The following is a 25,303-nucleotide window of genomic DNA, read 5'->3' as shown; positions in this document are numbered from 1 at the left end:
TAGGAATTTGGTGTGTGAGTCTGTCTGGACAGTCAACTTCCTGTGTAAAATCAACACCATGCCTGCTTCCCAGATAGCACCCTATTCCCTATGTAGTGAACTACTTTTGATCAGGGCCTATAAGGATCTGGTCAAAAGTAGTGTACTAAATAGGGAATAGGGTGCCATTTGTCATATGGAGACCACTACAGGAGCAGGTAGGCTTTACTCACAGCGAGGTGTAGAGGGCTGATGGGAGCTCTGACATCAAAGTCGTTCAGGATGTCTGTCCCTGAGCTTTCAATTAGTTGAGGAAAGACAAGGACGGCCAGTTCAGACTTGTAACATATTTACTTGGAAGGTTAGTCTAGTAGCATGTGTAACATGGTAAATCTCAGTGACCAGCCCCTGCAGACATACTGGGGTGTTGCATCCATACCTTAAACAAGCAAGTGTGAGGAAAAGTTACCAACTGGCACTTACCACATCTAAAGGTGTTTCACTTGCAATCTGGAAAAAGAACATCAAGAGTGACGATGCGTCCACGACAAACATGCAGCCACACCTTAAAACCTACTGTTGGGTTCTGAGAATATGAAATATACTAATTCATGTCACTGAGGGAGAGAGCTTAATGTATAACGTTTACATTATGTCAGGTTAGGGGTCACATCCACTTGAATGTCCTTCATATGACGAACCTCCTACAGAGCAAATGAGGAAAATATGATATATTATGATTTATGTTAGTAACAATACAATATGGGAATTTTATCCCAAAGCTACCTACAGCTAACATATATATATATGTAAGTATGTGATCTATGTAAATAAATAAATATATCACAGCTGTAAAACTGTATGGTGGAGGCCTACCCATTTCCCAGGAGCATTGTAAAAAGTGGATTTGGGTACAGTGTTTATTTCCCCCTAATATCTTTGAAGATTCTGAGACCATTAGGGTTAAACATTACAGATATAAATGCAATATATGGAGTAGAAAAGATTGCCTGCCCACCAAAGAATCAACATATGTTCTACATGGTCTATTTCTATCTGAATGTAACACCTCAATCAAGCTTGTTAATTGATCGTTAAGTCATGTTTGTCAGGTAAACGGTCATTAGTGGCCTATATAAGCCTCATACAGGCCATGGGAAGACATTACCTGTTGATAACACAGACTATTCTCATGATCATGGGAGGTGTGAGAGAATTGCTGCTCTTTGTGATGACTGTGGGGGTTGTCAAAGGTTGGTTCACTAACGTTTTATTTGGATTGAAGGGATTTGTTTGGGAAATATGCTTAACTTTATAAGTTGGAGATTCAAATTTGACTGTCTGTTTCTTCCGCATTGGTCATCTATTATTAATATATGTAGCTATTTTGTGTGAACTCAACTTCTGTCAACACTTTCTCCTCAGTTTCTTGTTACCCTGTTGGAAAGTCCCAGAAGCAAGATCAAGTCTCTCTGCAGAGGAGACTTGGAGGTAAGTGTTTCTTTCCACAACCCTTCTAGCTATGTTCTTTGTCACTGTCTATGGTGCTGCTGTGTTTGACACTCATTCAACACCATAGAGTAACTCAGTCTAAATAACGTTGTCAAAGCCTTTGATTTGGTAATTTTGCTTGTGTACCTTAACCTACGTTTTTCAGAGCTGTCATCAAATGACGTCTCCATTGAGCATGCCCTGGCCTTGCTCCGATCCATAGGGTCTGACGCTAAACAAGACAGAGAAGGTACGGCCTGAAACATATACTTTGAAAACTGTTGGGTTCAACATTCGACTGGCAATTCGGCCTAGACCGTGTGGAACAGATGTGTTGCTGTAGAATACCCAACTGTTCCTTTTGTTTTTTCTATAGAGTATTTAGAGACTAACGAAGTAGAATCCCAAGCTTCTCCAAACCATGGTAGCTCTCAGGCAAATGATGCCCTGTCCTCTGAGGAGAAGCTGAGGCGCATGTCCTCTGACGACGCTGCGACTGGCCCGTCTGACGACGCTACCTCTGAAGCTGCGACTGGCCCGTCTGACGACGCTACCTCTGAAGCTGCGACTGGCCCGTCTGACGACGCTACCTCTGAAGCTGCGACTGGCCCGTCTGACGACGCTACCTCTGAAGCTGCGACTGGCCCGTCTGACGCACGCTACCTCTGAAGCTGCGACTGGCCCGTCTGACGACGCTACCTCTGAAGCTGCGACTGGCCCGTCTGACGCACGCTACCTCTGAAGCTGCGACTGGCCCGTCTGACGCACGCTACCTCTGAAGCTGCGACTGGCCCGTCTGACGACGCTACCTCTGAAGCTGCGACTGGCCCGTCTGACGACGCTACCTCTGAAGCTGCGACTGGCCCGTCTGACGCACGCTACCTCTGAAGCTGCGACTGGCCCCGCCTGACGACGCTACCTCTGAAGCTGCGACTGGCCCCCGCCTGACGCACGCTACCTCTGAAGCTGCGACTGGCCCCCGCCTGACGACGCTACCTCTGAAGCTGCGACTGGCCCCGTCTGACCGACGCTACCTCTGAAGCTGCGACTGGCCCCCGTCTGACGCACGCTACCTCTGAAGCTGCGACTGGCCCCCGTCTGACGACGCTACCTCTGAAGCTGCGACTGGCCCCCCGTCTGACCACGCCTTTGAGGAACTGTTGGCCGCTACCTCTGAAGCTGCGACTGGCCCCCCGTCTGACGCATACCTCTGAGGCGCGACTGGCCTCTGGCCGCTACCTCTAAGGAACTGTTCACCGCTTCATCGGAGCCCCGTTGACCACAAACATGGATATCTGACGTGGGACATGGTGCTCGGGGTCCATGCAAGAGTTCATGGGTACTCTAGTCCAGGTTGTCTGTGTGTGTAACTGCATTTGCTTGTTTTGGCTCAATTAAACATTAACTGTAATACTTGTGTCCTCAGTATTGTTTTGGCGGTTCCTACTTGGCAACATTTATTTTGCACCCTCACAATATATTAATACTTTGACCCCTGTGTTTAAGCTACATTTGCTCAGTGTTGGTCAATTTATGCTAGTAGCATCACAGATGTGGAATGGGTTCTAGTTCATTTTAACTTGATGGTTGTGGAACACAGTGTCTGGGGTTGGTACATATGAGGATGTTGCTAGAATCGGGGTTTCAGTGCTAACTAATATCACGGTTGTCAACTTGCATTTAAATTACTCTGCTGGGTGTCTTCTCTCCTGACTGACTTGGTTTCCTATTAGTGAATGCTTACATGTGAAACCAGCTCTCGTCTCATTAGCCCATCGTTTTGGCGGTTGGTCTTCATATCCCAGTGACAATCCAAACTTTCAGGTTAAATAAGTCAATGCTAACCTGCTTTAGCTGGCAGGCTGCTATCAGGTCCTAGCTCTCCCAGAGTTGCTTGTAGCGCCTCTAACCTAGGGTTTGATGGGGGGAACAGTTTTACCAGGATTTCCCACCCACTCCGATTACATGGGAGAAATTAACCGGTTAATTTCTATGAAAAGCGTGAGGTGAAGTCTGTTCATACAGGCCTTCTCTATCCGCATGATCAACGCTCGGGGTGTGCGTCGTACTTATAGTCGCCATGAATTCAAAGAGCATGTACACGCAACCTTTAAATGCAGTTAATACAGCAACAAAATTGGCTCCAACTTTTGAGCTACCGGTAGGTATCTGCTTTAATTCAAAACAATTTCTGTGGCACCGCTTTACTCACTTATGCCAACCTGAATTCAGCCTGTTTTGAAGCAAGTTAAACCGTTACGGCCTATGCAAATATTTTGTTTGCTACAGGGTAGGCCTTCCAGGTTATTTTATGTAGCAGGGGCGAAAATCTGATATCAACTTTGGAGGGGACAATTACATGACATTTTCTGAAGAGCAATTCCTGAGGGGGACACCAAAAGTAGTGCTGTAACACACAGCCTACGTTGTAATATGGTAAATGTATATTGAGGAACCAAAGAAATAAGGTGTTTGCCGTACTCCTAACTACCGGTACCCAAAACTACACAACTAATCACAACAGCAATACCATTGCCTTTAACAGATCTTAGTTCAGTCACCAGTGTAAGTTGAGAGTGGGGGTATCCATGGCATTTTCCAATTATGTTCCTATTTTACAAGTCAAAAAAATGGAGAACCTTTCATAATGTTGCCAAACAAAGACTCAACAAACTTACCTGAGACTCCCTGTCTCTGCCAGTCTGTCCCCAGCTCTGCCGTCTGTGTGCCATCTGTTGCCTGCTCTGCCTAATGACATCATTGTGAAACATTTTCATTAGCATTTCACTTCTTTCTTATGAACATTTTATCAACTAGTCTTTGAGATATTAGGTTATAGGGTTCTTATTTTGCATTTTGGTGTACTGAAAAATACTCTGATGTCCGTCTTTTTTTTCTGCCATTTTTCTACCTGGCTGGCTACACACAGTGTGTAGGTTATTTACAGTAGGAGATGGGCTTCTATCATATCTTCTATCATTCTATATGGGCTTCGATCTAAAAGGTAGCTAGCAAATGTGAAACGGATTGCAGTGACAAGAGTTGACAGCTGTATGAGTTCACCATTTACACAACATATGCTGCAACCTTTTGTAATTTTAACCGTTTGTTTCATATTGGCTGGCTTCCAACAATAGCTGAATTTGCAAAGCTAGCGAGCACAAATTCCGTTTCAGTGGTGTTTGCTATAATCTTTGCTACCCGGGTTAAATAAAGGTGAAATAAAATAAATAAAAGTTACCTTGCGACAATTTAGCTTTTGCAACGAGACCATTAAATATATTTAAGACAACGGTAGAAGAGAGTGTAGTTCTGTTCAGTTTGGACTTCAGTTTATCGCTAACCTTATCACAGGGACTTTGAAGCACTAACTTACATTGCTGATCTTGGAATAAATTGACGATAGCAAAGATTCCATCTTTGACGACGCCACATAAATGGAATAGGTACTAGCTAGCTTAATAGTTAATATTTGCACGCTAGCTCTGCAAATTCAGCTAGTGTGTGTGTGTGTGTGAACCCTGCCAACATAAAACAAAACATTGCTATGGCGCGATTGACTGGATTAACCTCATGTCAGTCACGTGCATTGAGTGCCTTTCAGACAGTAGATACGAACCCTCTGTTACCTTGCCAACTAAGGAACTGGCAGTGGATCAAACCATTGTGAGGCAAAGGGTGGGGGGTCGCAATCTTTTGAAACTTAAAAAAGCTCTATTAAGTGTCTATAATCAGCACAATTGCTTTCATTGCGTATTATTATTATTATTTAAATTACAGAGTAATGTTTACAGTGATATATTGGGGGGGACAAATCATATTTTTCCCAGGATGGGGGGGTCGTGTACCCCCCGTCCCCCCTGGGATTTCCGCCCCTTTTATGTAGCCTAAGATTGTGTATTGAATGTTATTCTACATTTGTTTGTCTGGGTCTTGAGAATCAGTTACCCTTTCTGACCAAGTCTGTAAAATAATGCGAGAACTGGGGGTATTTTGTCCTGAATAAAAGTAATAACGGAGAAGAATTGCAGGGTCTTGACAAGTTAATTTGATTGTGTAGGCTCACGTTTAATTTATGCTGTGACTAAATGAATATTAACTTGATAATTGACTTTATTGCTGGAGAACAGATGCAATAGGTAGGCCTGAGAAGATTTGATGTAAATATAGCTGAAGAATGGCACATGATAAACTGCGGGTTTAGATTCACGTGCAATTGATCAACTGCGGCGCTATCCATTGTGCTGAATCTCCGCTACAGCGTAACTGTTAGATTATCAGAGATTCAGATTTGTTTCCTCTGACAAAATCATCACAATAACCGAAGTATAAACAGCCACAACCTTCCCAAATTCCCTTGATAGCCAGGTGTAAGGGGAGAGGAAAGGACCAAAATGCATCTTTCAGTGAAAGGTAGGCTACTGTAATAACCTCATATTTGACCCGTCGGCCAACAGTGCCTCATAGACCGGTTAAAACTAGGCTACATCAATGAAATAGTGTGGTGACTTTGAGTTGATTAAATAGCAACAAATACAAGAACCCATTAGTGTATATTTCTCCATGTAGAGTGGTATAATCATGTTGGATCTTATTCGCTGCTTAACACCCTGCATCCCACAGCTGGCTTGCTTCTGAAGCTAAGCAGGGTTGGTCCTGGTCAGTCCCTAGATTGGAGACCAGTTGCTGCTGGAAGTGGTTGATAAGAGAATTATCTAATAAAGGTAAATGAATCAATAAACCATGATGAATTATTAGTCATACAGCAGGGTTAATGAATAATCAATGTAATGATCAATGTAGGGATCGATTGGTCTGATTAGTTCCGGAAAGTCCAGGAACCACTGGAGAGGGAAAGAAATGTGTGTATGCAATTAGTATAGCTACAGAAGCAGATGGTCAAGGGAGTAAAACTTCAGAGAGTTCCTAACCTTGAAGGAAAGGAACAGGCTGAGCCAGAAGGTGATAAACAGTGTGAGAAGTTTATGGGGGTTGCAGGTCACCAACGGATTGTGTGTAAATGCATGTGCGTTGTAATGGAAATTATATGATTAAAGGTTTGACTAAATGATTTCACCCTGAAAAGGTATAACCGAGTGATTATAAGATGAATGTACTAATGTGTGTGTGTTGGAAAAGTTTAAGCTTAATGATTTAGCAATATAGGCAAGACATTCAAGGGAAAAGGGGAACTGTTACCAGACAGAAGACAACTTGTGACCACAGTGAAACTGATAACAGGAAGAAGGTCTCCCCCACCCAGAGAGGGGAGAAAACTTTAGGCTTGCAGTAGATTATGTAACATGGGGCAGGATTTGTGATGGAGAAGACTTGTAAATAAGCATTGACAGTGTTAAAGAAGAGGAGGGGGCATCTGTAAGGGGTATGACATATGATATGACCAAATGTTAGGTATAAAAGGCTGTGTACATTGTATGATATTCTGAGCTCTCGTGAATAAACTTGGTTGACTATTGTAGGCTGGGCCTCCGTCTGTGTCATTTAACCAGAACCTTACAAACTCTGGGGTGCAGACTGAGTAGTTTAATTGAAGTTCAGTTTATGAACATTGGGAACAAAATTCTCATAACATGCGTAAGTAAGCAAGAACTATATAATGACTGTTTTGTTATCCTGACGCCAGAACCTTCTCTGAATAAAGCTACAGAAACCTTTTGCAGAAAGCTGAGTCCTTGCCTAATTATTTTAACCCATTGTCTTACAAACCTTGGGCATTAGTCAAGGCGAATTGATTATTGATTATTATCATCAAGATATAAAATTCCTTTAACAATTGGTCCTTCGAGCCGGATTTCAATACCCGCTCCTGTCGTTCCAAGGAGACACCGAAACCGTGCACGGGCGGATGAAATATCCGTAAATCAAAGACCCGGCCCTTTTCTGTGGGTTCTTTACAGGCCGGTGGCAAACTGGTATGTGACAGAAGCGGTGACGAGATCCAACCTACATTGAATTCTCAGCTGCAAAATAAGGTCAGTAATCTTTATTCATTAGTTTGGGGTTAAATTCTAAACTTACTAAAAATTGACTTAGAATGGACTGGATTAGGTTCCTATTAAGCATTGGTCAAGATAAATGTGAGGGAGGATATTAACCGTAAAACTAACAAAAAGTAAGATTTGTATCGGGTATACCGTCCATATAATCTAATGTAGAGAAAGTTTAAGACAAAAGTATCTATGTTAGTGTTGGCGGCACTGGGTCACAGATCTAAGTAAGACCTAAAAGTAAAACCGGTTGCAGTAAGACCTAACAGTAAAACTGGTTGCAGTAAGACCTAACAGTAAAACTGGTTGCAGTAAGACCTAACAGTAAAACTGGTCGAAGTACAGTAGCCGGAAAACGTAATATAGAAGGCGAAATAAAGATAAGTAAGTTACGTTAGTATAGGACTAACAGGAGTAAGTGAGATAACAGTAGAGCACACACATAGATTGTGAGATTTAAGTATAATAACAGAATTATAGAAGCATACACATAGATTGTGAGAATTGGAGCTAATATTGAGACCTAAATGATACCTGGTCAATAATATATTAGGCGGAAAACATAATATGGAAGGCGAAATATAATAATAACATTTATAAGAACGTAGGTCAGGGACATAATTTGTATGAATATAGATCGCCTGTCAAAATACATTTTAGAGGGGATAATCGAGATCTACCAGAGGCGCGCAAAATAGGTCTGATTATTCCAAACAGGAGGAAGGAGGTTACACCCATAGAAAGTGAGAATACATATTAGAAAATAAACGAAGTAATTGAGTAAGTACACACATATTGTGACAATAGGAATAACAGTAATTGAATAAACATGGGTGGTAAATCCTCAAAGGAGAGGAAAGAAGAGCCAGAACCAAGAGAGTCTAACCTTAAAAAGCGACTGGCGCTGTATAATAAGCCAGGGCTGAGGGAGGTTCAATCAGATTGGGAGGAGGATCAGTGTCCTCTCATAGAGCTTCCTAATCCTAGGGCAGGCGAAGCTGATCAATCGGATATCTTACAAATGTATCGACCCTGGACTCAGAGAGATGTAGCAAGAGCAGTTGAGGGAATAGCACATCCAAAAACAGGAATAGAAGGGTTTAGGAGAGATATGGTGGGACTGACCGAGAGTTTTAAACTAAATACAGGAGAATTGGAAAGGGCTGTCCGACAGATAGTGGGGAAAGACTGGGCAGCAGTGAAGGGAGCCTGGGTTCCAGGGCAAGGAGAAGAACCGGTTTTACCATGGGCAGGAGATGGGGATTATGCAGACAAATTGACACAGCTCTGTAATAATCTTAGGGACTATTACCATAGACATGCAGACTTTTCAAAAATACATGAGTGTAAACAAGGGGATGGGGAAACTGTTTGCCAGTATTTAGAGAGACTGAGAGATGTGTTCAATGCTAATAGTGGACTGGTAGAGCCTAGACAGGGAGACGACGGACCTTACCACCAACAGTTAAAAATAGCCTTCTTGAGTGGTATGGAGCCTGAAATTTGTCAAATCATAAAAGAGACTCTGATAGGGTGGGGAACAGCCACATTGGCCGAAGTAAAGAGGTATGCTATACACCATGAGCATAATGGCAAGGAAAAGAAAAGTAAGAAAGAACAGACAGGAGCAGAACATTTGATCGCCACTCTTGGAGAAATTGCAGGAAAAAGCAGGAAAGATTTTAAAAAGAAAGGGGGAAACAGGGAGAGTAGAAAGTGGATAGAACCTGAGGACAGAAAGTGCTACAACTGCAATATAACCGGCCACATGGCAGAGGATTGTAAGGCCCCACCAAGGAACCATAGACAGAGACAGTTTAGGGATAGACAGAGAGGAGAACAGGATTTAGCAAACTTATTGAGAAAAGTGGATAGAGACAGTCACTGTAGACAGAAGGGGAAAACAGGGAGACGCGCTGACAAAGACGGAGAGAAGTGGTGTTTTAATTGAGATAGAACAGGACATTTCGCCAGAAACTGTAAAACAGCCTGTAAACGTTGTGACCGAGTAGGACACAACCACCGGAATTGCAGCTCTAAGCAATAGCATTTTGGTTCAGTGGTAGAATTCTTGCCTGCTATGCGGGGGGCCCGGGTTCGGTTCCCAGCCCATGCACCATGGGACTAAAATTTAATTTAATTATTTTTATGTTATGACTAGAAGCATACGGTTGTTAGTGTTTGTTTAAGATAGAAACCAAATGCTTTGATAGCTTGTTGAGGTTAAATTGAAAGACAGATTCATTCAAAATAATAGCGAGGCGAATTCGATAAAGTACGTTGTTTTGCGGTCTAAATGGCCTGCTTAAATGATTTATAGAGAATGGGAGTTGTATTTCAATGACGGAATCAAGGAAAAGGCAGTTACCTAAATCTAATGAATTATAAGGAGCGGAAAGTAATAATTGCGACAGAATTGTGGTGATATACATGATATTTTTTAAACCCTTGGACATTTCATAAGAGTGAAGCCGAAGGAGAGATAAAGTTGTAACATTGGGTTTAATCTTACGATAGAGGTAAGGCAGAACGCTGTTTGAAAAGAGATATATATTATTTTTTCGTACGGGTAAAATGAGAAGCGTTGGTTGTGAGCACTGAAAACATATGTGGCTGGAAGCGATTCTGGTCTGAATAATGGAATCGTAAAAGTTTGGTGATAAATTCTGGTTATAGATTCGTGGTTTGATTGTTTAGTAACACCAGTGATTTGAACGGGAAGTGGATGTATGCTAACATTATGTTTTCATTGCATGAAACAATGTCAGGTCAGAAAGGTGGATTACAGGGCGAGTTTATTTTATTTCGCAGGAACAGTGTAAATTAATTATAGTTGTGCGTGAGCCTGGCCGGCGTGCGCGTTCCTGTAGGACGTAGAGTCACAAGCTAACTCGAGGACGCGCTATTTGTAAGGGGGTGAGTGTAACCGCGGTGGTACGAGTACAATGGAGTTATAAGTACTATGAAGTTTTGTTTATAGTCAACTTTTGGGTTTTTGAATCAGTGTGGTAGGATGAAACGCTGACCAAGTACTTATTTTATGGAAAAAGAAGCGCTTAGCTCTCTTTGGAAAAAAAAAAATTCCTAGGGACATGATATCTTAAAGGGGTTTACACACATGGCATTTTGGAAGTTTTGTTTTATGAGTTTAATTAAACACGTGAAATTCTTTTGATAGGGAATGTTCTGGGACCCTGGGATACAAAATGTAAATAAAGTTCTTAGCTTTAATTTGTTTAATGTAGTAAGAAACACGGTTCCGAAAGGGTGGTATGACTTTTGACCCCTCTGGTGACTCTTCCTGTGTGGTCTGATCAGCCACATTGAAAAGCCATGGATGGTGAATTTAAGGTCATTGGTGATATTGATTTTAAGGGAATTTGTAGAACTGATAATTATGAGGAGTTAAAGTTCTTAAACACAATTGATAATTTGAACCAATGAGAGGACTAAAAGGGCAAAGCTTTAGACTAAGGGTAGGCTTCCTTAAGTCTATTTTCCTATAACAATAAGGGTAAAATAATTTTTCTTGGTGGAGTAAATCAGATTAGTCATTTTGATCTGATTATGTTATTTTAAAATATTTTGACCAGTAGCAGGGGTATTTTTTTTTTAACGTGATCTAGATACGTTTATTTTCCCTTAGGAAGTCAGCTGTTGTTGAAAGCAGTGTAAGAGATTTAACCTGTTATGGATAGGGGGCAGTATTTTCACAACCGGATAAAAAACGTACCCGATTTAACCTCTTACATCTAGACGTTCCGCTAGCGGAACACCTGCTCCAATATCCAATGATAGGCGTGGCGCGAATTACAAATTCCTCAAAAATACAAAAACTTCAATTTTTCAAACATATGACTATTTCACAGCATTTTAAAGACAAGACTCTCCTTTATCTAACCACACTGTCCGATTTCAAAAAGGCTTTACAGCGAAAGCAAAACATTAGATTATGTCAGCAGAGTACCAAGCCAGAAATAATCAGACACCCATTTTTCAAGCTAGCATATAATGTCACAAAAACCCAGAAGACAGCTAAATGCAGCACTAACCTTTGATGATCTTCATCAGATGACACACCTAGGACATTATGTTATACAATACATGCATGTTTTGTTCAATCAAGTTCATATTTATATCAAAAACCAGCTTTTTACATTAGCATGTGACGTTCAGAACTAGCATACCCCCCCAAACTTCCGGGGAATTCGCTAACATTTTACTAAATTACTCACGATAAACGTTCACAAAAAGAATAACAATTATTTTAAGAATTATAGATACAGACCTCCTCTATGCACTCGATATGTCCGATTTTAAAATAGCTTTTTGGTGAAAGCACATTTTGCAATATTCTAAGTACATAGCCCAGGCATCACGGGCTCGCTATTTAGACACCCGGCAAGTTTAGCACTCACCATAATCATATTTACTATTATAAAAGTTTCATTACCTTTTGTTGTCTTCGTCAGAATACACACCCAGGACTGCTACTTCAATAACAAATGTTGGTTTGGTCCAAAATAATCCATCGTTATATCCGAATAGCGGCGTTTTGTTCGTATGCGTTCCAGACACTATCCGAAATAGTAAAGAAGTGTCACGCGCATGGCGCAATTCGTGACAATAAAATTCTAAGTATTCCATTACCGTACTTCGAAGCATGTCAACCGCTGTTTAAAATAAATTTTTACGACATTTTTCTCGTAGAAAAGCGATAATATTCCGACAGGGAATCTCCTTTTCGGCAAACAGAGGAAAAAATCCCAAAGGCGGGGGCGGTCGGGGTCACGCGCATAAGCTAGTGTCCCTTGATCGGCCACTTGAGAAAGGCGATAATGTGTTTCAGCCTGGGGCTGGAATGACAACATTCTGTTTTTTCCCGGGCTCTGAGCGCCTATGGACGACGTGGGAAGTGTCACGTTAGAGCAGAGATCCTTAGTAAATGATAGAGATGGAAAAGAAGTTCAACAAATGGTCAGACAGGCCACTTCCTGTAAAGGAATCTCTCAGGTTTTGACCTGCCATTTGAGTTCTGTTATACTCACAGACACCATTCAAACAGTTTTAGAAAATTTAGGGTGTTTTCTATCCATATGTAATAAGTATATGCATATTCTAGTTACTGGGTAGGAGTGGTAACCAGATTAAATCGGGTATGTTTTTTATCCAGCCGTGTCAATGCTGCCCCCTAGCCCTAACAGGTTAAAATAGCTTTTTGGTGAAAGCACATTTTGCAATATTCTAAGTACATAGCCCAGGCATCACGGGCTAGCTATTTAGACACTCGGCAAGTTTAGCACTCACCAATATCAGATTTACTATTATAAAAGTTTGATTACCTTTTGTTGTCTTCGTCAGAATGCACTCCCAGGACTGCTACTTCAATAACAAATGTTGGTTTGGTCCAAAATAATCCATCGTTATATCCGAATAGCGGCGTTTTGTTCGTGCCTCCCAGACACTATCCGAATGGTAAAGAAGGGTCGTGCGCATGGCGCAATTCGTGACAAAAAAAATCTAAATATTCCATTACCATACTTCGAAGCATGTCAACCGCTGTTTAAAATCCATTTTTATGCCATTTTTCTCGTAAAAAAAGCGATAATAATCCGACCGGGAATGTCCATTTAGCTAAACAGAGGAAAGTAAACAAAGCTTTCGGTCGACGCGGGCACGAGCCTGAGTCTCACAGTACTGTAACAAGCCACTACCCAAACGCGCTACTTTGTTTCAGCCAGAGCCTGCAAAGCCACGATTCAGCTTTTTACCGCCTTCTGAGACCCTATGGCAGCCGTAGGAAGTGTCACGGGACAGCTAAGATCCTCACTCTTCAATAAACAGAGACAAGAAGAACGACACCTTGTCAGACAGGCCACTTCCTGCATGAAACCTTCTCAGTTTTTTGCCTGCCAAATGAGTTCTGTTATACTCACAGACACCATTCAAACAGTTTTAGAAACTTTAGGGTGTTTTCTATCCATATGTAATAAGTATATGCATATTCTAGTTACTGGGTAGGAGTGGTAACCAGATTAAATCGGGTAAGTTTTTTATCCAGCCGTCTGGAGAATACTGCCCCCTAGCCATAACAGGTTAATCTGATTATTACTCCTGCCCAGAAACTAGAATATGCATATAATTATTAGCTTTGGATAGAAAACACTCCAAAGTTTCTAAAACTGTTTGAATGGTGTCTGTGAGTATAACAGAACTCATTTGGCAGGCCAAAACCTGAGAAGATTCTGTACAGGAAGTACCCTGTCTGACCATTTCTTGGCCTTCTTTGCCATCTCTATCCATTAAAAAGGATCTCTGCGGTTACGTGACACTTCATACGGCTCACATGGTCTCTCAGAAGGCGGCAAAAGCTGAATCGTGGCTTTGCAGGCTCTGGTTGAAACAAAGTAGCGCGCTCGGGTAGTGGCTGGTTACAGTACTGTGAGACTCGAGGCGCGGCGCCGCGTCGACCGAATGCTTTGTTTTCTTTCCTCTGTTTACCTAAACGCAGATTCCCGGTCGGAATATTATCGCTTTTTACGAGAAACATGGCATAAAAATTGATTTTAAACAGCGGTTGACATGCTTCGAAGCACGGTAATGGAATATTTAGAAATCTTTTTGTCACGAATTGCGCCATGCTCGTAACCCTTATTTACACTTCGTATAGTGTCTAGAACGCACGAACAAAACGCCGCTATTTGGATATAACAATGGATTATTTTGGACCAAACCAACATTTGTTATTGAAGTAGCAGTCCTGGGGAGTGCATTCTGACGAAGACAACAAAGGTAATCAAACTTTTGTAATAGTAAATCGGAGTTTGGTCAGGGCTAAACTTGGTCGGTGTCTAAATAGCTAGCCGTGATGGCTGGGCTATTTACTGAGAATATTGCAAAATGTGCTTTCACCGAAAAGCTATTTTAAAATCGGACATATCGAGTGCATAGAGGAGTTCTGTATCTATAATTCTTAAAATAATTGTTATGTTTTTTGTGAACGTTTATCGTGAGTAATTTAGTAAATTCACCGGAGGTTTGCGGGGGTATGCTAGTTCTGAACGTCACATGCTAATGTAAAAAAGCTGGTTTTTGATATAAATATGAACTTGATTGAACAAAACATGCATGCATTGTATAATATAATGTCCTAGGGTTGTCATCTGATGAAGATCATCAAAGGTTAGTGCTGCATTTAGCTGTGGTTTTGTTTTTTGTGACGTTATATGCTAGCTTGAAAAATGGGTGTCTGATTATTTCTGGCTGGGTACTCTGCTGACATAATGTAATGTTTTGCTTTCGCTGTAAAGCCTTTTTGAAATCGGACAGTGTGGTTAGATTAACGAGAGTCTTGTCTTTAAAATGCTGTAAAATAGTCATATGTTTGAAAAATGGAAGTTTTCGGATTTTAGAGGAGTTTGTATTTCGCGCCACGCCCATCATTGGATATTGGAGCAGGTGTTCCGCTAGCGGAACGTCTAGATGTAAGAGGTTAACACAACAAGGCTGTGGAATGGATATAATATTACTATATTTTGTTGTGAATAAGTTTAATAATGGTAGACTTATGTCAACAGGACAGGGATATATGACATCTGTAGGTGATCCAGGATTATTGAGGGTATCGAGATAAATTTAAGTAGATATGCAATATCTAGACAGGTGGATTTTTCTAAGGTTCAGGAGTGCAACCAAGGAGACAATGAGACATTTAGTCAATATTTGGAAACAACCATATTATGAGAAAAAACTGGAGACAGAGAAGGACAGACGGAGAAATCCTCCCCTGCACTGCTGAAACCTTGAGGGTTGGGGAGTAGCAGGAAGAAAGGAGGGGGGCCAGCAGGAGTAGATAGGAAGAGAATTTGGTTCACTAAGCTCTAGGATATTAATTCATGGAGAGACTATCGGCTCCATTGGCAGGCATGTATTTTAGTTTTGATTTTAAGTTTATGTTTGGTAAATTCGCTAGGAGGAGATTAGTATAATTTTGTTGAAAGTAATTGTTACCCTAACTAAAAGGGCAATGAAAGCTTAGTTGGTTTCAGGTGTTAGACACTGAACCATTGCCCAGACACTATTCTGCACAGTAGGCCGAAATAGTAGCATTGACTAGAACCGGTGAAATAAGAAAGGAGAGAAAGTTACTATTTACACAGACAAGCACATAGACATTTAAAACCATACAAAACAGCACAGATACATCTTAAACAATTTCCTGGGGAAGCAGACAACTGTACAGGAATTGGGGTTGGCCAGATTGAAGTACTCAGCCAACCCACCTCGGTTCACCTAAATTCCGGATGAATACCAGTGTTATAGATACAAGAATGGCACCGAGAACTTAGATGATTTTAATGGCTGAAAGTAATCGTTAATGTGACTGACTTAAGTTTGAAAGCACAGGAGAAAATGTTTAACGTCATAGCACCTATAACTGATGTAGGGTGGGCCAGTACCAGTAAAGGACGCATACGACAGAAATTACCACAAAGGGTGGTTAGGAACTTGCGCCCTGGGGTTATTGGTCCAACCAGTTCGAGTTAGTCATCAGAGGCCAGTTATAGGAGGCTAAAGTAGGCACAGGAGGAGTTTTGACCAGGATGGGAGTAGCTTTACAAGATGGATGCTATTGGCATCCTCAGGGAAGTTCCAGATGAATACAAAGCTATGAATCAAATATGTGAAGGCTTTAACACTACATTATTTTGGTGGTTGACAATAAATAGAAATGTGGATTGGATTAATGACATCTTTAATAATCAACAGAGATTCATGAATGAAAACGGGGATGCAGTAAAGAGGTTCTCTGACCAATTATCCGCCACCTCCCTCATGACCTGGTAAAATAGACTGACTCTCGATATGTTATTGGCAGAACAGGGCAGTGTAGGTAGAATGATTAGGTTCAGCGCTACACGTACATTCCTGATAACACATCCCATGTTTGGGAAATGGAAAAGTGTTGTAAGAACTGTATTATGGGCTGCTTTCACCCATATGAGTGTGTTTGTGTTGTGTGGATGTTGTCTCGTCCCATGTGTGAGAGGTTTAATCACCAGGACTCTAGAGAGATCGATGACGCAGCAGATGGTGAGATATGGACCAATTCCGAGCTCCGATCAGTGGGATGGCGAATGCGGGCCTCCAGGCCAGGAAGATGGCTCTGTTTCTTTCAATAACGAGGAGCCAATGTTTGATGAAACAATTTTCAACGTTTAGATAGAATTTTCAATGTTTTGATAGACTGTTCCTTTAATGAAAATGATGATGAAAATCCTGAATCGAAGTGTCATAATTGGAAATAGGCCTAGGACAGTAATGGAGGAGTAGGAGGAATATTCATGTATTGCTTTTGTTTAATCCTTGTATCACAATTAATTTCCATATAGCGTGTGATTAGTTGTATTTCCATATAGCGTGTGATTATTTGTATTTCCATATAGCGATTATTTGTATTTCCATATAGCGTATAATTATGTGTGATTACATATAGAATGTGATTAGTAGGGTTCTCATATCCTGTTAGGGCTAGGGGGCAGTCTTGACACGGCTGGATAAAAAACATACCCGATTTAATCTGGTTACCACTCCTACCCAGTAACTAGAATATGCATATACTTATTACATATGGATAGAAAACACCCTACATTTTCTAAAACTGTTTGAATGGTGTCTGTGAGTATAACAGAACTCAAATGGCAGGTCAAAACCTGAGAGATTCCTTTACAGGAAGTGGCCTGTCTGACCATTTCTTGAACTTCTTTTCCATCTCTATCATTTACTAAGGATCTCTGCTCTAACGTGACACTTCCCACGTCGTCCATAGGCGCTCAGAGCCTGGGAAAAAACAGAATGTCGTCATTCCAGCCCCAGGCTGAAACACATTATCGCCTTTCTCAAGTGGCCGATCAAGGGACACTGGGCTTATGCGCGTGACCCGACCGCCCCCGCCTTTGGGATTTTTTCCTCTGTTTGCCGAAAAGGAGATTCCCTGTCGGAATATTATCGCTTTTCTAAGAGAAAAATGTCGTAAAAATTGATTTTAAACAGCGGTTGACATGCTTCGAAGTACGGTAATGGAATATTTAGAATTTTATTGTCACGAATTGCGCCATGCGCGCGACACTTCTTTACTATTTCGGATAGTGTCTGGAACGCATCGAACAAAACGCCGCTATTCGGATATAACGATGGATTATTTTGGACCAAACCAACATTTGTTATTGAAGTAGCAGTCCTGGGTGTGCATTCTGACGAAGACAACAAAAGGTAATCAAACTTTTATAATAGTAAATATGATTATGGTGAGTGCTAAACTTGCCGGGTGTCTAAATAAGCGAGCCCGTGATGCCTGGGCTATGTACTTAGAATATTGCAAAATGTGCTTTCACCAAAAAGCTATTTTAAAATCGGACATATCGAGTGCATTGAGGAGGTCTGTATCTATAATTCTTAAAATAATTGTTATGCTTTTTGTGAACGTTTATCGTGAGTAATTTAGTAAAATGTTAGCGAATTCCCCGGAAGTTTGCGGGGGTATGCTAGTTCTGAACGTCACATGCTAATGTAAAAAGCTGGTTTTTGATATAAATATGAACTTGATTGAACAAAACATGCATGTATTGTATAACATAATGTCCTAGGGTTGTCATCTGATGAAGATCATCAAAGGTGAGTGCTGCCTTTAGCTGTCTTCTGGGTTTTGGTGACATTATATGCTGGCTTGAAAAATGGGTGTCTGATTATTTCTGGCTTGGTACTCTGCTGACATAATCTAATGTTTTGCTTTCGTTGTAAAGCCTTTTTGAAATCGGACAGTGTGGTTAGATTAACGAGAGTCTTGTCTTTAAATAGCTGTAAAATAGTCATATGTTTGAGAAATTGAAGTAATAGGATTTTTAACGTTTTGAAAATCGCGCCACAGGCTGCCAGTGGCTGTTACGTAGGAAGGACGCAAGCGTCCCACCTAGCCCATAGAGGTTAAAGCATCTGATCATCATGGTGAATTATTGAATCATTTAAGGGTGGAATTGATAAGAGAATTATCTAATAAAGGTAAATGAATCAATAAACCATGATGAATTATTAGTCATACAGCAGGGTTAATGAATAATCAATGTAATGATCAATGTAGGGATCGATTGGTCTGATTAGTTCCGGAAAGTCCAGGAACCACTGGAGAGGGAAAGAAATGTGTGTATGCAATTAGTATAGCTACAGAAGCAGATGGTCAAGGGAGTAAAACTTCAGAGAGTTCCTAACCTTGAAGGAAAGGAACAGGCTGAGCCAGAAGGTGATAAACAGTGTGAGAAGTTTATGGGGGTTGCAGGTCACCAACGGATTGTGTGTAAATGCATGTGCGTAAGTAAGCAAGAACTATATAATGACTGTTTTGTTATCCTGACGCCAGAACGTTCTCTGAATAAAGCTACAGAAACCTTTTGCAGAAAGCTGAGTCCTTGCCTAATTATTTTAACCCATTGTCTTACAAACCTTGGGCATTAGTTAAGGCGAATTGATTATTGATTATTATCATCAAGATATAAAATTCCTTTAACAGTGGTGTTGGAGGGCCAGTAGGAGTCACTCTTTCCTCTGGTCTAAAATAATATCCCAGGACAGTGATTGGGGACATGTGCTGTCTTTCGGGTGGGACGTTAAACAGGTGTCCTGACTCTCTGTGGTCACTAAAGATCCCATGGCACTTATTGTTAGAGTAGGGGTGTTAACCCTGGTGTCCTGGCTAAATTCCCAATCTGGCCCTCATACCATCACGGTCACCTAATCATCCCAAGCTTACTATTGGCTCATTCACCCCCCCTCCCCTGTAACTATTCCCCAGGTCATTGCTGTAAATGAGAATGTGTTCTCAGTCAACTTACCTGGTTAAATAAAACATATGCTTCTAAATAGCACTTTCGGTTTGAACGGGAATCCCGGTAATTTCTTGCAATTTCCAGGAAGAAAATTGGTAGATTCTCTGGAAAAGATATGTCCCTACATGACCAATGAGGCCTACCCTCCTCCCCCAGCCATTGGGATGAACTTTGCGGGACCCCCACCCGAATACTCTACCAGGTACGGACGAGACATGGAGACAACTGTTCCTTTAATGTTTTGTACTCATCTCATTAAAAATGGATTCATACTAAAGACTAGGTCAGAATACATTTGGACTCCCTCGCTCTTTGTCTTTCCCTCTCAAATCAACTCTTTACCGTGAAATGCTTGCTTACGAGCCCACCCCAACGATGCAGAGAACAAAACTATAGAATATATATATATATATATATATAGTACCAATCAAGTTTGGACACACCTACTTATTCAAAGGTTTTTCTTTATTTTGACTATTTTCTACATTGTAAAATAATAGTGAAGAACTCAAAACTATGAAATACCACATATGGAATCATGTAGTAACCAAAAAAGTGTTAAACATATCAAAATCTATTTTATATTTATATAGACTCTTCAATGTAGCCACCCTTTGCACACTCTTGGCATTCTCTCAACCAGCTTCACCTGGATTGCTTTTCCAAAAGGACAGATTTCCACCGGTCTAATGTCCATTGCTGGTGTTTCTTGGCCCAAGCAAGTCTCTTCTTCTTATTGGTGTCCTTTAGTAGTGGTTTCTTTGCAGCAATTTGACCATGAAGGCCTGATTCACGTAGTCTCCTCTGAACAGTTGATGTTGAGATGTGTCTGTTACTTGAACTTTACAGCAGAGGTAACTCTGGGTCTTCCTTTCCTATGGCGGTCCTCATGAGAGACATAGCGCTTGATGGATTTTGCAACTGCACTTGAAGAAACATTCAAAGTTCTTGAAATTTTCCGGATTGACTGAACTTCATGTCTTAAAATAATAATAGACTTTTGTTTCTCTTTGCTTATTTGAGCTGTTCTTGCCATGATATGGACTTGGTATTTTACCAAATAGGGCTATCTTCTGTATACCACCCCTACCTTGTCACAAAACAAGTGATTGGCTCAAACGCACTAAGAAGGAAATAAATTCCACAAATTAACTTTGAACAAGGCACACCTGTTAATTGAAATGCATTCCAGGTGAGTACCTCATGAAGCTGGTTGAGTGAATGCCAAGAGTGTGCAAAGCTGTCATCAAGGCAAAGGGTGGCTACTTTGAAGAATCTCAAATCTAAAATATATTTTGATTTGTTTAACACTTTTTTGGTTACTTCAGGATTCCTTATGTGTTATTTCATACTTTTGATGTTCTACAATGTAGAAAATTGTAAAAAATAAATAAAGAAACCCTGGAATAGTAGGTGTGTCCAAACTTTTGACTGGTACTGTATATATTGTAACACGAGGAATAAAATACCCAAGAATAAAGCTATATACAAGGAGTACAGGTTCCAGATCAGTGTGCAGGGGTACGAGGTATTTGAAGTAGATATGTACAAGAAGGCAGGGTAAAGTGACTAGGCATCAGGATTAATAATAATAATAATAATAGCAAAATAAAGAACAGAGCAGCAGCTGCAAATGATGAGTGTAAAGTTGTGTGTTTGTGAGAGTGTGTAATGTGTATGCATGTGTGTTTGGGTTGTGTCGGTTTGTGTGTGTGTGTGTGTGTGTGTGTGTGTGTGTGTGTGTGTGTGTGTGGGAGTGTGAATGTAGTGTGTGTGAGTGTGCATATGCTTTGTATACAGTCTAGTGATTGTGCGTAGGGTCAGAGCAAGACCCTTTAACTTTTTGAGGATGCGAGTGCCCATGCCACGACTGTGCGGGTGTGTGTGGACCATGTTAGGTCGCCAAGGAACAGCCCTGTTGATGTGGATGGGGACGTGCTCTCCCCTCTTGCTCCTGTAGACCACGATCAGCTCCTTGGTCTTACTGGCATTGATGGAGAGGTTGTCCTGGCACCACAATGCCAAGTCTCTGACCTCTCATCGCCTTCGTGTCGTCAGCAAACTTGACACACTGGGTCCCGACACACTGGGTCCCAACCCACTGGCTCCAACCTCCTGTCTCCAACCCTCTGGATCCAATCTCCATCTCTTCATTACTTGGTTATGAAAACCCCCTGGCCCCAAAGCACTGGCCCAACCTCTCTTCATTACTTTTTAAGGCAGACAGGTCCAGAGGGTGCGCCCCTGGCTGTCCCTCACGTCTAGATCCAGCAGAGACTGAACCAGGAACTCCATAGCATGGTGGTGGCCGTGGTACGCCTGAATAGAAACACAAACACAGTCTCAAGCAAAGTCCAGTGGTACGCCTGAATAGATATATAATCAATGTCCTATAGTAGACCAGTGGTACGCCTGAACAGAAATACAGTGCTAGACCTCTAAAGTAGACCAGAGTCTTTCAATCGGGAGCCCATTTTTGCTCCCGCCCAGCATCAACATCGGAGGTCCCTGCCAAGCGTGTGATTGAGAAACAAACACTCTACTTCTCCTCTGAGGTTGATTAACTCAAATGGCAAAATAAGGAAATCATCCTCATCATCACTGTGTAGAATATGCATGTATTTTACACGAATCAGGAATAGATAGGAATTTGGTGTGTGAGTCTGTCTGGACAGTCAACTTCCTGTGGAAAATCAACACCATGCCTGCTTCCCAGATAGCACCCTATTCCCTATGTAGTGAACTACTTTTGATCAGGGCCTATAAGGATCTGGTCAAAAGTAGTGTACTAAATAGGGAATAGGGTGCCATTTGTCATATGGAGACCACTACAGGAGCAGGTAGGCTTTACTCACAGCGAGGTGTAGAGGGCTGATGGGAGCTCTGACATCAAAGTCGTTCAGGATGTCTGTCCCTGAGCTTTCAATTAGTTGAGGAAAGACAAGGACGGCCAGTTCAGACTTGTAACATATTTACTTGGAAGGTTAGTCTAGTAGCATGTGTAACATGGTAAATCTCAGTGACCAGCCCCTGCAGACATACTGGGGTGTTGCATCCATACCTTAAACAAGCAAGTGTGAGGAAAAGTTACCAACTGGCACTTACCACATCTAAAGGTGTTTCACTTGCAATCTGGAAAAAGAACATCAAGAGTGACGATGCGTCCACGACAAACATGCAGCCACACCTTAAAACCTACTGTTGGGTTCTGAGAATATGAAATATACTAATTCATGTCACTGAGGGAGAGAGCTTAATGTATAACGTTTACATTATGTCAGGTTAGGGGTCACATCCACTTGAATGTCCTTCATATGACGAACCTCCTACAGAGCAAATGAGGAAAATATGATATATTATGATTTATGTTAGTAACAATACAATATGGGAATTTTATCCCAAAGCTACCTACAGCTAACATATATATATTTAAGTATGTGATCTATGTAAATAAATAAATATATCACAGCTGTAAAACTGTATGGTGGAGGCCTACCCATTTCCCAGGAGCATTGTAAAAAGTGGATTTGGGTACAGTGTTTATTTCCCCCTAATATCTTTGAAGATTCTGAGACCATTAGGGTTAAACATTACAGATATAAATGCAATATATGGAGTAGAAAAGATTGCCTGCCCACCAAAGAATCAACATATGTTCTACATGGTCTATTTCTATCTGAATGTAACACCTCAATCAAGCTTGTTAATTGATCGTTAAGTCATGTTTGTCAGGTAAACGGTCATTAGTGGCCTATATAAGCCTCATACAGGCCATGGGAAGACATTACCTGTTGATAACACAGACTATTCTCATGATCATGGGAGGTGTGAGAGAATTGCTGCTCTTTGTGATGACTGTGGGGGTTGTCAAAGGTTGGTTCACTAACGTTTTATTTGGATTGAAGGGATTTGTTTGGGAAATATGCTTAACTTTATAAGTTGGAGATTCAAATTTGACTGTCTGTTTCTTCCGCATTGGTCATCTATTATTAATATATGTAGCTATTTTGTGTGAACTCAACTTCTGTCAACACTTTCTCCTCAGTTTCTTGTTACCCTGTTGGAAAGTCCCAGAAGCAAGATCAAGTCTCTCTGCAGAGGAGACTTGGAGGTAAGTGTTTCTTTCCACAACCCTTCTAGCTATGTTCTTTGTCACTGTCTATGGTGCTGCTGTGTTTGACACTCATTCAACACCATAGAGTAACTCAGTCTAAATAACGTTGTCAAAGCCTTTGATTTGGTAATTTTGCTTGTGTACCTTAACCTACGTTTTTCAGAGCTGTCATCAAATGACGTCTCCATTGAGCATGCCCTGGCCTTGCTCCGATCCATAGGGTCTGACGCTAAACAAGACAGAGAAGGTACGGCCTGAAACATATACTTTGAAAACTGTTGGGTTCAACATTCGACTGGCAATTCGGCCTAGACCGTGTGGAACAGATGTGTTGCTGTAGAATACCCAACTGTTCCTTTTGTTTTTTCTATAGAGTATTTAGAGACTAACGAAGTAGAATCCCAAGCTTCTCCAAACCATGGTAGCTCTCAGGCAAATGATGCCCTGTCCTCTGAGGAGAAGCTGAGGCGCATGTCCTCTGACGACGCTGCGACTGGCCCGTCTGACGACGCTACCTCTGAAGCTGCGACTGGCCCGTCTGACGACGCTACCTCTGAAGCTGCGACTGGCCCGTCTGACGACGCTACCTCTGAAGCTGCGACTGGCCCGTCTGACGACGCTACCTCTGAAGCTGCGACTGGCCCGTCTGACGACGCTACCTCTGAAGCTGCGACTGGCCCGTCTGACGACGCTACCTCTGAAGCTGCGACTGGCCCGTCTGACGACGCTACCTCTGAAGCTGCGACTGGCCCGTCTGACGACGCTACCTCTGAAGCTGCGACTGGCCCGTCTGACGACGCTACCTCTGAAGCTGCGACTGGCCCGTCTGACGACGCTACCTCTGAAGCTGCGACTGGCCCGTCTGACGACGCTACCTCTGAAGCTGCGACTGGCCCGTCTGACGACGCTACCTCTGAAGCTGCGACTGGCCCGTCTGACGACGCTACCTCTGAAGCTGCGACTGGCCCGTCTGACGACGCTACCTCTGAAGCTGCGACTGGCCCGTCTGACGACGCTACCTCTGAAGCTGCGACTGGCCCGTCTGACGACGCTACCTCTGAAGCTGCGACTGGCCCGTCTGACGACGCTACCTCTGAAGCTGCGACTGGCCCGTCTGACGACGCTACCTCTGAAGCTGCGACTGGCCCGTCTGACGACGCTACCTCTGAAGCTGCGACTGGCCCGTCTGACGACGCTACCTCTGAAGCTGCGACTGGCCCGTCTGACGCACGCTACCTCTGAAGCTGCGACTGGCCCGTCTGACGACGCTACCTCTGAAGCTGCGACTGGCCCCGTCTGACGACGCTACCTCTGAAGCTGCGACTGGCCCCGTCTGACGACGCTACCTCTGAAGCTGCGACTGGCCCCCCGTCTGACGACGCTACCTCTGAAGCTGCGACTGGCCCCCCGTCTGACGACGCTACCTCTAAGGAACTGTTCACCGCTTCATCGGAGCCCCCGTCTGACCACAAACATGGATATCTGACGTGGGACATGGTGCTCGGGGTCCATGCAAGAGTTCATGGGTACTCTAGTCCAGGTTGTCTGTGTGTGTAACTGCATTTGCTTGTTTTGGCTCAATTAAACATTAACTGTAATACTTGTGTCCTCAGTATTGTTTTGGCGGTTCCTACTTGGCAACATTTATTTTGCATTATAACCATGCTTTGGCCTCAGCAATATATTAATACTTTGACCCCTGTGTTTAAGCTACATTTGCTCAGTGTTGGTCAATTTATGCTAGTAGCATCACATGATGTGGAATGGGTTCTAGTTCATTTTAACTTGATGGTTGTGGAACACAGTGTCTGGGGTTGGTACATATGAGGATG

General features: G+C 42.1%; 1 pseudogene across 1 annotated transcript; it reads left to right on the top strand.

Annotated features, from left to right (window-relative positions):
* Nucleotides 1-1,126: 1,126 nt before the first annotated feature.
* On the top strand, nucleotides 1,127-25,069 carry LOC123733367 (polysialoglycoprotein-like; annotated as a pseudogene). The gene is made up of 8 exons (XR_006763744.1): nucleotides 1,127-1,232; nucleotides 1,405-1,470; nucleotides 1,637-1,720; nucleotides 1,847-2,198; nucleotides 2,237-2,341; nucleotides 2,377-2,445; nucleotides 2,560-2,662; nucleotides 23,969-25,069. The product of XR_006763744.1 is annotated as a polysialoglycoprotein-like (transcript).
* The last annotated feature ends 234 nt before the right edge of the window (nucleotides 25,070-25,303 follow it).

The sequence above is a fragment of the Salmo salar genome, unplaced genomic scaffold, assembly GCF_905237065.1.
Source record: "Salmo salar unplaced genomic scaffold, Ssal_v3.1, whole genome shotgun sequence".
NCBI lineage: Eukaryota > Metazoa > Chordata > Actinopteri > Salmoniformes > Salmonidae > Salmo > Salmo salar.
Note: the sequence above shows the minus strand (reverse complement) of the source record. Positions and strands in the feature narration are given on the sequence as shown.